Source organism: Rutilus rutilus, assembly GCF_951802725.1.
Source record: "Rutilus rutilus genome assembly, chromosome: 23".
Classification (NCBI taxonomy): domain Eukaryota; kingdom Metazoa; phylum Chordata; class Actinopteri; order Cypriniformes; family Leuciscidae; genus Rutilus; species Rutilus rutilus.
Window position 1 is genome coordinate 28,077,039 of NC_140233.1, and position 13,072 is coordinate 28,090,110.

General features: G+C 43.6%; 1 protein-coding gene and 1 gene segment (V, D, J or C); one reads left to right on the forward strand and one right to left on the reverse strand.

The window, feature by feature from the left end:
* Nucleotides 1-12,520, forward strand: part of LOC311282761 (immunoglobulin lambda constant 7-like) — a 69,348-nt gene extending 56,828 nt beyond the window's left edge. The window contains exon 3 of the C gene segment in view: nucleotides 12,000-12,520.
* The window catches only part of LOC311283110 (uncharacterized protein), a 790,474-nt gene that overhangs the window by 604,432 nt on the left and 172,970 nt on the right, over nucleotides 1-13,072 (reverse strand). The gene's annotated exons all lie outside the window — the stretch shown is intronic.

Consider the following 13,072-nt stretch of genomic DNA (forward strand, 5'->3'; position numbering starts at 1 on the left):
TAAAAATGTATTTTTTTTGGTTTAGGGTGGTTGCTAGGGAGCTCTTAGTGGTTGCTAGGGTGCTGTAACTGGTTGCTAAGGTGTGGCTATGAAGATTTTAGGCCATTACTTATTGGTTGCTTGATAATATAAATCCTCTGAGGGAGAGAGAGAGGGAGAGATGCAGGGGTGACAGGCCCTTTGGAGTCTGTGTGTGTGAAAACGTCGGTTGGGATTCAAATGTTTTTAGAACTCCCCATGTTAAGTCAATGGGACTTTTTTGGCCGCTTTTTCGTCCGCTGTGCGAACATCGTACACCCGATCGCTTAGAAAAGTCATAGCACACCTCTCCTCAATGAGCCGGTCGATTTGACACCTCACTCAGGGGTCTGTGACAAACTGTGCGGGGCGAGTTACGCGCCAAACTTTGGGCGGAATAATAATAATAAGAAGAAGAAGAATAATAAGTATGAGCAATAACAATAGTGATGCTTTTAAAAAAGCACCACTAACTAGAATGTACATTTCCTGAAGAAAATGTGAAGTGGTGCTTGCAGTGGCAAAATTCGGCACTCGGTTGCTAGGGTGTTGTACATGATCGCATACGAGCCAACAACCATGTCTGTACGCTGTTGTGGAGCTGAAATATGGCTTCTTTATGTTGCAATATGGTTGCTAGGTGGCTGTAAACGGTTGCTAGGGTGTGAATACAAAGTTACCATGGTGAAATTTACAGACTGTTTCCCAACCAAAACTAAAGAGCCAACCCCCATCTCTATATGATGTTCTGATGCAGAGACATGGGTCTTGATAAACGGTTGCTAGGGTCCTCTGTTTGGTTGCCAGGGAGTGACTTGGCAGATACCAATGATGAAACTGCAAAGGCTTCTTGTCACTCTGAATGATATAAACCAACTCCCATGCCTCTATGACATTCAGAATGGAAGATATCCCTCCTTGGATTTTGGTTGCTAGGGTACTCTGTTTGGTTGCTAGAGAGTGGCTTGGCAGCTGCCAATGATGAAATTCCAAAGGCTTCTTGTCAGTATGAATGATATAAACCAACTCCCATGCCTGTGTGACATTCAGAAAGGAAGATATTCCTCTTTGGAATTTGGTTGCTAGGGTACTCTGTTTGGTTGATATGGAGTTGCTTGGCAGCTGCCAATCATGAAACACCAAAGGCTTCTTGTCAATATGAATGATATAAACCAACTCCCATGCCTCTGTGACAGTCAGAATGGAAGATATCCCTCTCTGGAGTTTGGTTGCTAGGGTCCTCTGTTTGGTTGCTATGGAGTGGCTTGGCAGCTGTTAATGATGAAACTGCATAAGTTTCTTGTCAGTATGAATGAAAATAAACCAACTCCCATCTCTATACGATGTTCTGATGCAGAGATATAGGTCTTGCTAAACGGTTGCTAGGGTACTCTGTTTGGTTGCTAGGGAGTGGCTTGGCAGCTGCCAATGATGAAATTAAAAAGGCTTCTTGTCACTATGAATGATAAAAAACCAACTCCCATGCATCTGTGACATACAGAATGGAAGATATCCCTCTTTGGATTTTTGTTGCTAGGGTACTCTGTTTGGTTGCTAGGGAGTAGCTTGGCAGCTGCCAACCATAAAACTCCAGAGGCTGCTTGTCAGTTTGAATGATATAAACCAACTCCCAGCTCTATACGATGTTCTGATACAGAGAAATTATTTTTGCTAAATGGTTGCTAGGGTACTCTGTTTGGTTGCTAGGGAGTGGCTTGGCAGCTGCCAGTGATGAAACTGCAAAGGCTTCTTGTCACTATGAATGATATAAACCAACTCCCATTTCTTTGTGACATTCAAAATGGAAGATAACCCTCTTTGGATTTTGGTTGCTAGGGTACTCTGTCTGGTTGCTATGGAGTGGCTTGGCAGCTGCCAATAATGAAACTCCAAAGGCTGGTTGTCAGTATGAATGAAACAAACCAACTCCCATGCCTCTGTGACATTCAGAATGGAAGATATCCCTCTTTGCATTTTGGTTGCTAGGGTACTCTGTTTGGTTGCTATGGAGTTGTTTGGCAGCTGCTAATGATGAAACTGTAAAGGCTTATTGTCAGTATGAATGATATAAACCAACTCCCATCTCTATACGATGTTCTGATGCGGAGATATAGGTCTTGCAAAACGGTTGCTAGGGTACTCAAGTTTGGTTGCTATGGAGTGGCTTGGCAGCTGCCAATGATGAAACTGAAAAGGCTTTGTGTCACTATGAATGATATAAACCAACTCCCATTTCTCTGTGACATTCAGAATGGCAGATATCCCTCTTTGCATTTTGGTTGCTAGGGTACTCTGTTTGGTTGCTATGGAGTTGTTTGGCAGCTGCTAATGATGAAACTGTAAAGGCTTATTGTCAGTATGAATGATATAAACCAACTCCCATCTCTATACGATGTTCTGATGCGGAGATATAGGTCTTGCAAAACGGTTGCTAGGGTACTCAAGTTTGGTTGCTATGGAGTGGCTTGGCAGCTGCCAATGACGAAACTGCAAAGCCTTCTTGTCACTATGAATGATATAAACCAACTCCCATGCCTCTGTGACATTCAGAATGGAAGATATCCCTCTTTGAATTTTGGTTGCTAGGGTAATCTGTTTGGTTGCTATGGAGTTGCTTGACAGCTGCCATTGATGAAACTGCAAAGGCTTTTTGTTACTATGAATGATATAAACCAACTTCCATGCCTCTGTGACATTCAGAATAGAAGATATCCCTCTAGGATTTTGGTTGCTAAGGTGCTCGACAATGGTTGCTAGGGAGGGGCTAGGAAGTGTTGAGGTGATTCATGATTGGCCATTTGATGCCCTGAGTGAAACGAGACCACCTTGGTGTTTCTATGATCTACTAGAGCGTTTCTAGACGTTGCTAGGGTGTTCAGGATGGTTGCTAAGGTATTTTTGGTAGTTGCTATTTTGTTACTAGGTGGTTGGTAGTTGTCAAAGATGGTTACTATGGAGTTTTTATAGAGTTATTAAAATCTTTAATAACGAGTGCCTTCAGTACGGCACTCGGCCTGCGGCCTCGTGCCTATGGCTGAATAGGCACAAGCATGGAGCAATATCGCAAGGCCACGAGTGTAATATTGCGTTAAAAAATACAAAAAAATGTAAAAAAAATTTTTTTTTGGTTTAGGGTGGTTGCTAGGGAGCTCTTAGTGGTTGCTAGGGTGCTAAAACTGGTTGCTAGGGTGTGGCTATGAAGATTTTAGGCCATTACTTATTGGCTGCTTGATAATATAATCCTCTGAGGGAGAGAGAGAGGGAGAGACGCAGGGGTGTCAGGCCCTTTGGAGTGGTGTGTGTGTGAAAACGTCGGTTGGGATTCAAATATTTTTAGAATGCCCAATGTAAAGTCAATGGGGACTTTTTTGGCCGCTTTTTCGTCCGCTGTGCGAACATCGTACACCCGATCGCTTAGAAAAGTCATAGCACACCTCTCCTCAATGAGCCGGTTGATTTGACACTTCACTCAGGGGTCTGTGACAAACGGTGCGGGGCGAGTTTCACGCCAAACTTTGTCCAGAATAATAATAATAAGAATAACTAGAATGTACATTTCCTGAAGAAAATGTGAAATGGTGCTTGCAGTGGCAAAACTCTCCACTCGGTTGCTAGGGTGTTGTACATGATTGCATACGAGCAAACAACCATGTCTGTACGATGTTGGGGAGCTGAAATATAGGTTCTATATGTTGCAATATGGTTTATATGTGGCTCTAAACGGTTGCTAGGGTGTTCTGGGTGGTTGCTATGGTGTTGCTAGGCGGTTGCTAGGGTAATCTGGGTGGTTGCTATGGTGTTCTGGGAGGTTGCTAGGGCGTTGCTAGGCGGTTGCTATGGTGTTGCTAGGTGGTTGCTAGGGTATTCTGGGTGGTTGCTAGGGCGTTGCTAGGGTATTCTGGGTGGTTGCTATGGTGTTGCTAGGCGGTTGCTAGGGTATTCTGGGTGGTTGCTAGGGCGTTGCTAGGCAGTTGCTAGGGTATTCTGGGTGGTTGCTAGGGCGTTGCTAGGGTGTTCTGGGAGGTTGCTAGGGCGTTGCTAGGCGGTTGCTAGGGTGTTCTGGGTGGTTGCTAGGGCGTTGCTAGGCAGTTGCTAGGGTATTCTGGGTGGTTGCTATGGTGTTGCTAGGCGGTTGCTAGGATATTCTGAGTGGTTGCTAGGCGGTTGCTAGGCGGTTGCTATGGTATTCTGGGTGGTTGCTAGGACGTTGCTAGGGTATTCTTGGTGGTTGCTAGGGCGTTGTTAGGCAGTTGCTAGGGTATTCTGGGTGGTTGCTATGGCGTTGCTAGGCAGTTGCTAGGGTGTTCTGAGTGGTTGCTATGGTGTTGCTAGGGTATTCTGGGTGGTTGCTAGGGCGTTGTTAGGGTATTCTTGGTGGTTGCTAGGGTGTTCTGGGTGGTTGCTATGGTGTTGCTAGGCAGTTGCTATGGTATTTTGGGTGGATGCTAGGGCGTTGCTAGGCAGTTGCTAGGGTGTTCTGGGTGGTTGCTAGGCAGTTGCTAGGTGTTCTGGGGGGTTGCTAGACAGTTGCTAGGGTGTTCTGGGTGGTTGCTAGGGCGTTGCTTGGCGGTTGCTAGGGTGTTCTGGGTGGTTGCTAGGCAGTTGCTAGGGTATTCTTGGTGGTTGCTATGGTGTTGCTAGGCGGTTGCTAGGGTATTCTGGGTGGTTGCTAGGCGGTTGCTAGGGTATTCTTGGTGGTTGCTAGGGCGTTGCTAGGTGGTTGCTAGGCTGTTCTGGGTGGTTGCTATGGTGTTGCTAGGCAGTTGCTAGGGTATTCTTGGTGGTTGCTATGGTGTTACTAGGCGGTTGCTAGGGTATTCTGGGTGGTTGCTAGGCGGTTGCTAGGGTATTCTGGGTGGTTGCTAGGGCGTTGCTAGGTGTTTGCTAGGCTGTTCTGGGTGGTTGCTATGGTGTTGCTAGGTGGTTGCTAGGGTGTTCTGGGTGGTTGCTATGGTGTTGCTAGGCGGTTGCTAGGGTATTCTGGGTGGTTGCTAGGCAGTTGCTAGGGTATTCTGGGTGGTTGCTATGGTGTTGCTAGGCGGTTGCTAGGGTATTCTGGGTGGTTGCTAGGACGTTGCTAGGCAGTTGCAATGGTATTTTGGGTGGATGCTAGGGCGTTGCTAGGCAGTTGCTAGGGTGTTCTGGGTGGTTGCTATGTGTTCTGGGTGGTTGCTAGGCAGTTGCTAGGTGTTCTAGGTGGTTGCTAGGCAGTTGCTAGGGTGTTCTGGGTGCTTGTTAGAGTTTTTTGTAGTTACTAGAGCATTTCTAGACGTTGCTAGGGTGTTCAGGGTGGTTGCTAAGGTGTTATTGTTAGTTGCTATGGTGTTACTAGGTGGTTGGTAGTTGTCAAATATGGTTACTATGGAGTTTTTATAGAGTTCTTAAAATCTTTAATAACGAGTGCCTTCAGTACGGCACGAGGCCTGCGGCCTCGTGCCTATGGCCGAATAGGCACAAGCATGGAGCGATATCGCAAGGCCACGAGAGTAAAATTGCTTTAAAAAATAAAAAAAATGTAAAAAAATTTTTTTTTTTGGTTTAGGGTGGTTGCTAGGGAGCTCTTAGTGGTTGCTAGGGTGCTGAAACTGGTTGCTAGGGTGTGGCTATGAAGATTTTAGGCCATTACTTATTGGCTGCTTGATAATATAAATCCTCTGAGGGAGAGAGAGAGGGAGAGACGCAGGGGTGTCAGGCCCTTTGGAGTGGTGTGTGTGTGAAAACGTCGGTTGGGATTCAAATATTTTTAGAACTCCCCATGTAAAGTCAATGGGACTTTTTTGGCCGCTTTTTCGTCCGCTGTGCGAACATCGTACACCCGATCGCTTAGAAAAGTCATAGCACACCTCTCCTCAATGAGCCGGTCGATTTGACACCTCACTCAGGGGTCTGAGACAAACGGTGCGGGGCGAGTTTCGCGCCAAACTTTTGTGTGGAAGAATAATAATAATAAAAACTAGAATGTACATTTCCTGAAGAAAATGTGAAGTGGTGCTTGCAGTGGCAAAACTCTCCACTTGGTTGCTAGGGTGTTGTACATGATTGCATTCGAGCCAACAACCATGTCTGTACAATGTTGTGGAGCTGAAATATGGCTTCTATATGTTGCAATATGGTTGCTAGGTGGCTCTAAACGGTTGCTAGGGTGTGAAATCAGTTACCATGGTGATAGTTACAGACAGTTTCCCAACCAAAACAAAAGAGCCAACCCCCATCTCTATGTGATGTTCTGATGCAGAGACATGGGTCATGATAAACGGTTGCTAGGGTCCTCTGTTTGGTTGCCAGGGAGTGACTTGGCAGGTGCCAATGATGAAACTCCAAAGGCTGATTGTCAGTATAAATGATTTAAACCAACTCCCATGCCTCTGTGACATTCAGAATGGAAGATATCCCTCTTTGGAATTTGGTTGCTAGGGTCCTCTGTTTGGTTGCAAGGGAGTGACTTGGCAGGTGCCAATCATAAAACTCCAAAGGCTGCTTGTCATAATGAATGATATAAACCAACTCCCATGCCTGTGTGACTTTCAGAATGGAAGATATCCCTCTTTGGATTTTGGTTACTAGGGTACTCTGTTTGGTTGCTATGGAGTTACTTGGCAGCTGCCAATGATGAAATTCCAAAGGTTTCTTGTCAGTATGAATGATATAAACCAACTCCCATGCCTCTGTGACATTCAGAATGGAAGAGATCCCTGTTTGGATTTTGGTTGCTAGGGTACTCTGTTTGGTTGTTATGGAGTTGCTTGGCAGCTGCCAATCATGAAACACCAAAGGCTTCTTGTCAGTATGAATGACATAAACCAACTCCCATGCCTCTGTGACATTCAGAATGGAAGATATCCCTCTTTGAATTTTGGTTGCTAGGGTAATCTGTTTGGTTGCTATGGAGTTGCTTGACAGCTGCCATTGATGAAACTGCAACGGCTTTTTGTTACTATGAAGGATATAAACCAACTCCCATGCCTCTGTGACATTCAGACTGGAAGATATCCCTCTTTGGATTTTGGTTGCTAGGGTACTATGATTGGTTGCTAGGGAGTGGCTTGGCAGCTGCCAATCATGAAACTCCAAAGGCTTCTTGTCAATATTGAATTATATAAACCTTCCCCCATCTCTATACGATGCTCTGATACAGAGATATAGGCCTTGCTAAATAGTTGCTAGGGTACTCTGTTTGGTTGCTATGGAGTGGCTTGGCAGCTGCTAATGATGAACTCCAAAGGCTGCTTTTCAGTATGAATGACATAAACAAACTCCCATGCCTCTGTGACATTCAGAATGGAAGATATCCCTCTTTGAATTTTGGTTGCTAGGGTAATCTGTTTGGTTGCTATGGAGTTGCTTGACAGCTGCCATTGATGAAACTGCAAAGGCTTTTTGTTACTATGAATGATATAAACCAACTTCCATGCCTCTGTGACATTCAGAATAGAAGATATCCCTCTAGGATTTTGGTTGCTAAGGTGCTCGACAATGGTTGCTAGGGAGGGGCTAGGAAGTGTTGAGGTGATTCATGATTGGCCATTTGATGCCCTGAGTGAAACGAGACCACCTTGGTGTTTCTATGATCTACTAGAGCGTTTCTAGACGTTGCTAGGGTGTTCAGGATGGTTGCTAAGGTATTTTTGGTAGTTGCTATTTTGTTACTAGGTGGTTGGTAGTTGTCAAAGATGGTTACTATGGAGTTTTTATAGAGTTATTAAAATCTTTAATAACGAGTGCCTTCAGTACGGCACTCGGCCTGCGGCCTCGTGCCTATGGCTGAATAGGCACAAGCATGGAGCAATATCGCAAGGCCACGAGTGTAATATTGCGTTAAAAAATACAAAAAAATGTAAAAAAAAATTTTTTTTGGTTTAGGGTGGTTGCTAGGGAGCTCTTAGTGGTTGCTAGGGTGCTAAAACTGGTTGCTAGGGTGTGGCTATGAAGATTTTAGGCCATTACTTATTGGCTGCTTGATAATATAAATCCTCTGAGGGAGAGAGAGAGGGAGAGACGCAGGGCTGTCAGGCCCTTTGGAGTGGTGTGTGTGTGAAAACGTCGGTTGGGATTCAAATATTTTTAGAATGCCCAATGTAAAGTCAATGGGGACTTTTTTGGCCGCTTTTTCGTCCGCTGTGCGAACATCGTACACCCGATCGCTTAGAAAAGTCATAGCACACCTCTCCTCAATGAGCCGGTCGATTTGACACTTTACTCAGGGGTCTGTGACAAACGGTGCGGGGCGCATTACGCGCCAAACTTTGTCCAGAATAATAATAATAATAATAATAATAATAACTAGAATGTACATTTCCTGAAGAAAATGTGAAGTGGTGCTTGCAGTGGCAAAACTCGCCACTCGGTTGCTAGAGTGTGGTACATGATTGCATACAAGGCAACAAACATGTCTGTACGATGTTCTGGTGCTGAGATATGGCTTATTCATGTTGTTCAGGTGGTTGCTAGGGTGTTGCTAGGGTGTTTTGTGTGGTTGCTAGGGCTTTGCTAGGTGGTTGCTAGGGTGTTGCTAGGCAGTTGCTAGGGTATTCTGGGTGGTTGCTAGGCAGTTGCTAGGGTATTCTGAGTAGTTGCTATGATGTTGCTAGGGGGTTGCTAGGGTATTCTGGGTGGTTGCTAGGGCGTTGCTAGGCAGTTGCAAGGGTATTCTGGGTGATTGCTATGGTGTTGCTAGGCGGTTGCTAGGGTATTCTGGGGGGTTGCTAGGCAGTTGCTAGGGTGTTCTGGATGGTTGCTAGGGCGTTGCTAGGTAGTTGCTAGGGTATTCTGGGTGGTTTCTATGGTGTTGCTAGGTGGTTGCTAGGGTATTCTGGGTGGTTGCTATGGTGTTGCTAGGCGGTTGCTAGGGTATTCTTGGTGGTTGCTAGGGTGTTGCTAGGCAGTTGCTAGGGTATTCTGGGTGGTTGCTATGGTGTTGCTAGGCAGTTGCTAGGGTATTCTGGGTGATTGATATGGTGTTGCTAGGCGGTTGCTAGGGTATTCTGGGGGGTTGCTAGGCAGTTGCTAGGGTGTTCTGGGTGGTTGCTAGGGCATTGCTAGGCAGTTGCTAGGGTATTCTGGGTGGTTGCTATGGTGTTGCTAGGTGGTTGCTAGGGTATTCTTGGTGGTTGCTATGGTGTTGCTAGGTGGTTGCTAGGGTATTCTGGGGGTTGCTAGGGTGTTGCTAGGCAGTTACTAGGGTATTCTGGGTGGATGCTATGGTGTTCCTAGGCGGTTGCTAGGGTATTCTGGGTGGTTGCTAGGGCGTTGATCGGCAGTTGCTAGGGTGTTCTGGGTGGTTGCTAGGCGGTTGCTAGGGTATTCTGAGTGGTTGCTATGGTGTTGCTATTGTGTTCTAGGTGGTTGCTAGGGCGTTGCTAGGCAGTTGCTAGGGTGTTCTGGGTGGTTGCTAGGGTATTCTGGGTGGTTGCTATGGCGTTGCTAGGGTATTCTGGGTGGTTGCTAGGCGGTTGCTAGGGTATTCTTGGTGGTTGCTAGGGCGTTGCTAGGCAGTTACTAGGGTGTTCTGGGTGGTTGCTAGGGCGTTGCTAGGCGGTTGCTAGGGCGTTGCTAGGTGGTTACTAGGGTGTTCTGGGTGGTTGCTATGGTGTTGCTAGGCAGTTGCTATGGTATATTGGGTGGATGCTAGGGCGTTGCTAGGCAGTTGCTAGGGTGTTCTGGGTGGTTGCTAGGCAGTTGCTAGGTGTTCTGGGGGTTGCTAGACAGTTGCTAGGGTGTTCTGGGTGGTTGCTACGGTATTTTTGGTGGTTACTAGAGCGTTTCTAGACGTTGCTAGGGTTTTCAGGATGGTTGCTAAGGTATTTTTTTTAGTTGCTATGGTGTTACTAGGTGGTTGGTAGTTGTCAAAGATGGTTACTATGGAGTTTTTATAGAGTTATTAAAATCTTTATTAACGAGTGCCTTCAGTACGGCACTCGGCCTGCGGCCTCGTGCCTATGGCCGAATAGGCACAAGCATGGAGCAATATCGCAAGGCCACGAGTGTAATATTGCGTTAAAAAATACAAAAAAATTAAAAACAATTTTTTTTTTGGTTTAGGGTGGTTGCTAGGGAGCTCTTAGTGGTTGCTAGGGTGCTAAAACTGGTTGCTAGGGTGTGGCTATGAAGATTTTAGGCCATTACTTATTGGCTGCTTGATAATATAAATCCTCTGAGGGAGAGAGAGAGGGAGAGACGCAGGGCTGTCAGGCCCTTTGGAGTCTGTGTGTGTGAAAACGGCAGTTGGGATTCAAATATTTTTAGAACTCCCAATGTAAAGTCAATGGGGACTTTTTTGGCCGCTTTTTCGTCCGCTGTGCGAACATCGTACACCCGATCGCTTAGAAAAGTCATAGCACACCTCTCCTCAATGAGCCGGTCGATTTGACACTTTACTCAGGGGTCTGTGACAAACGGTGCGGGGCGCATTACGCGCCAAACTTTGTCCAGAATAATAATAATAATAATAATAATAATAATAATAATAAGAATAATAAGTATGAGCAATAACAATAGTGATGCCTTGCTTTCAGCAAGCACCACTAATAATAAGTATGCAAGAGAACACTAATGATGCCTTGCTTTCAGCAAGCACCATTAATAAGTATGAGCAATAACAATAGTGATGCTTTTAAAAAAGCACCACTAATAATAATAAGTATGCAAGAGAACACTAATGATGCCTTGCTTTCAGCAAGCACCATTAATAAGTATGAGCAATAACAATAGTGATGCCTTGCTTTCAGCAAGCACCACTAATAAGAATAATAAGTATGAGCAATAACAATAGTGATGCTTTCAAAAAAGCACCACTAATAAGTATGCAAGAGAACACTAATGATGCCTTGCTTTCAGCAAGCACCATTAATAATAATAATAATTAGATATTGTGGTGATACTTTACTTGAAGCATTTATGTATAATGCATTATAAAGGTATCAATAGCGTATGTTATAATGTCATATATGTTTTCATAAATAACTGTAACCAAAGTTAAAATGTTTTATAATATTTGCACATTCCTTGTTACATCTAGAATTGGTTGTTTGTCATGAGTTTTAGTGTATTATAATTTTTTTGGAGGTGTAACAATGAATAGATAATATTATAATGTGTTAAAACCTTGGTTACAATTATTGAAGAGATTATACTTGCATCATAATGTGTAAAACAATATATAATTAATGCATTAAAAATACGTTTTATAATGCAATATGTATAAAGGCTTTAAATAAAGTGTTACTGATATTTTTGTATAATTATTGAATCTAAAACTATGATATTATTAAAAGAATAGCATAATTCCTTTAAAAAAAAAATATATATATATATATATATATATATATTAGGGCTGGGAAAAGATTAATCGCATCCAAAATAAAAGTTCAAAAAAAAAAAAAAAAAAGTTTCAACAACAAAAAAAATATATATATAAAAAAATAAAATAAAACTCTAAACATATTTCCACACTGTGTCTCACTATGAGTTTATTCAGTTTATTACAGGTTTGTTTTTCCTTCATTTATTTCTACACTGAGTTCATATTAAGTTCATCTTTTATTGTAGAAATCATACATGGAAAAAAGAGATTTGACATCAGAATGTAAATGTTGCTGCTTTCTGTAGTTCAGTCAATGATACTGAATCTCTTTTGCTCATGTTGTGCTTATAATTCAGTGTTTTGTTCATTCTGTATGATTCAATTGTGTTTTAACTCTGTTTGAAATTCAGTTACATTTTCAGTTCAGGTGAATATCTCAAAATGTAAGATATTTATGTTCAGAGTGAATAGTTGCTGGAATTAAAGCAGTCAGATCGGCCTGATAATAGATAATATGTGTTATAACTGCTGTTACACTTATTGATTAGATCATACATGCATTTTAATGTATATAGCAGTGCATAATTAATGCATTAAAAATACTTTTATAATACAATATGTATGAAAGCTTTAAACAAAGTGTGTTGTGTGTGTGTGAATGTGTTGTGTTTGTCTCCTGCAGCTGGTCCCACAGTGAAGCCCTCAGTGTCTCTGCTGCTGCCCTCTTCTCTGCAGATCTCTGGAGACTCAGCCGCACTGCTCTGCCTGCTCAGCTCTTACTCTCCACAGGGGGCGCTGGTGAGCTGGACACTGGACGGGTCAGAGGTCACCGAGGGGGTTCTGACCAGCGCAGAGAGCCAGCAGGACGGCCGCTACAGCCGCAGTAGCGTCCTGACCCTCAGCAAAGCACGCTGGGAAGAGGGAGAGCTGTACGTCTGCAGAGTAACACATGATGGAGCTCCTCATGAGGTCTCGTTCCACAAGAGCTCTGAGTGCTGATGTTTCTCTCCTGAAGATGAGCCGTATCTGAGTGTCCTGTGTCAGGCAGGATTCACATGAGTCTAGTGCTGCAGCTGTAGTGATTTACAACTCAATACTGAAAGAGTGTGTGTGTGTGTGTGTGTGTGTGTGTGTGTGTGTGTGTGTGTGTGTGTGTGTGTGTGTGTGTGTGTGTGTGTGTGTGTGTGTGTGTGTGTGTGTGTGATCTTTCAATCTGCTGTGTTTGCTGCAACATTCAATAAAGCTTCTCAACAAGTTCACTTTGTGTCTGACAACATCATTCAACTAACAGATGAAGATGCAGGTGCTTTTCAGAAGGTTGATGTAGCAGTAAATGTCAAATAAAGCTCTTGGGGTTTGAACATGGTCTCTGGAGACAGAGCTGCTCTATTCTGAGAGGATCACAATCACTCCACCCTGACAATGCAAATGGGCTTTTCAGTCTCACTCTTTGATTGGTTACATGATCTGGACTGGAACACTTTCACTTCTGCTTTAGTGAAGCAGCGCAGACAAACTGATCATTTATAGGAGATTAAAAAGTTTAGAATATAAAAATATCATAAAAAAGATCAAGATCAAGAATCAGCCGTTCTGACACTAATTGTTACATAATCATTACATTTATAGGTGATGGTGTAAATATATATGAAAATGTTATGAAAATCCTAACTAATACATGATCACAAATCAAGAATCAGCCGTTGTGACAGTAATTGTGTAAGAATGTAAAAGTTTCTGTGTCTCAAATGGAAA